This window comes from Condylura cristata, unplaced genomic scaffold, assembly GCF_000260355.1.
Source record: "Condylura cristata isolate star-nosed mole 26May11 unplaced genomic scaffold, ConCri1.0 scaffold00008, whole genome shotgun sequence".
NCBI lineage: Eukaryota > Metazoa > Chordata > Mammalia > Eulipotyphla > Talpidae > Condylura > Condylura cristata.
Genome location: NW_004567109.1, coordinates 4,410,374 through 4,412,428, shown reverse-complemented (window position 1 = coordinate 4,412,428; position 2,055 = coordinate 4,410,374).

The window sequence follows — 2,055 nt, the reverse complement described above, 5'->3', positions numbered from 1 at the left end:
GAGCAGGCCCCACCTCCCAGGCCTCTGGCTCCTCTCCACTGGGCTCTTTCTCACAACTTGAATTGTTTTGCTGTTGTAAGGTGCAAAGTAAATCACCCTACCCCTCTGGGCTCTCCTTGGGCTGGATGAATAATCAAGACAGTGTCAGATGGGTGAACAAAGGAAAAACAGTGAATTTATTACTTTTTTAAAAGATTTATTCATTTATACATATAAGACCTGGGGTACAGGCCAGAGGTGCAGGGGGTGAGAGGAGTCACCAGAGACAGAGCGGGGAGCAGAACAGGCAGATCTACTGAAATACACTGCTGAGGGGAGCAGTGGGGAGACAGGAGAGGTCTGCTGTGCCCTGTGGGCCACTCGCTGGCCAGGAACCGAACTCGAGCTGCAGTGGCTGCAGACAGCTTCACAGTGCTGAGACTTAACCCCTGCGCCCACAGGGAGACCCCAACAGTAAACTTAATAATCTATACATGGAGGGTTCCCGTAGCTGTAAAGAAGGCTCCTGGGGCCCTGCAATGTTTCTCTCGTGTTTAGGAACTGGGGCATCGCAGACACAGGTGGAGACTTCACATGACAGATAAGAAGCCGTGATCTCATCCTCACTCTGAAGGGGAAGATGAGATTCTAAGATACAGAGAACTTGTTTACTGATAAACCTAGAACTGGGTGCGACCCCCACCCCCGACTCCATTCTTCTAGGTTATAAAAGGGAAACAGTGATGGGATCTTCACTTTAGAAAAAGGCAGAAGCTTAGGACAGATTCATCTCTGATCAAGGATAGAGCAAGAAAAGCAGCTTCTCCCAGCTCTCCAGTGAAACATTCCCCATTCTTTAGGTAGTGAATGGTCTGCTGAGGCACACAGCCTCAAGCGACCTCTGGTTTTTATGCTGAGGTGACGACAAGACTGCTCAGCACCTACTAAAAAAAATCTGACTCTTTTGGGAGACTGACCCCATACTTCCATTTTTACTTACTGAATAGTCCATCTCCAGTGTAAGGGGGGTCCCCAGGAAAAGGGGAGGTTCCAGGTTCCCTGCCCCACCCAAGGGAGGGTGGAGCTGAGCAGGGATGAGACGTGTCTGGACTGGGACTGAGGAGGAAGGAGGCAGGATGGAGCCAGAGGCCCGAGGGGGCAGAGGCGGGTGGAGAAGCGGCTCTTGTCTCTGGTCCCGGACTGGGGGACCCGGACGTGGGGAGAGGCCCGTGGGGGGTGGCTGTGGCCGCGTTTGTCCTGATTTTGATGTTGCTCTCTCCCGCCCAGACTTGCCTGGCCATTTCCGACCCTTTGCTATGGGCCCCGCTGGAAGGTGCTTCAGACTGTGGCAGCTTTCAGGTCGCTCTGGGCCAGTCCCTTTTGGGTGGATTTTACCCAGGAGGGGGCGGGTCACTTTGGGTGTTTGGCTTAGAAACTCTATTCTTTGACTTTTCTGTACTGCGCACTTGTTGTGTTAAAGTTCCTTTTTATTAAAGGTCTTTATGTTTTATCTTAATGCGCCATATGGCAAAGACTATTTAGAACGGGGGTTCTGGGGTGTCCCCCACCCTGCCCTGTAACACCCCCACACCAGCACGGAAATTAAGCATGTGATGCCAGCCAAGGGGCGGCACAGACGGAGGAATGAATGACATTCCCCGAGGCCTGGCTTAGGCCTGGCACTTCTCTGAGCTCCTTGGAGAGGGCCCGACTGTTGGGGAGGGCCATGGACAGTGTGTGCACCTCTGACCTGAGGGCTGGACCCTGGAAATGAGGCTCCTTCCTGCACCCTGCTCCCCTCAGAGCCTTGATCCTTGGGATGTACGTTCCAGAGGCTGCTCCAAGAACCCAGCCTTGAGCAAATGCCTTGTGACATCTGGGGTGTGATGTACTGTGAGACCCCCCCCCCCCGACTGCAGACGTGGCTGCACACACTTAACATCTTGACTCAGATGCAAAGCTGTGGCAGCATGCAGAGAGTCGCTCATCCTGCCCAAGACAAGCCCTTGCACACAAGTTTCCTGGCTCATTAAAACCGCCACCTGGGCCCTCCCTGGTGGCGCAGCGGGTTAAAGC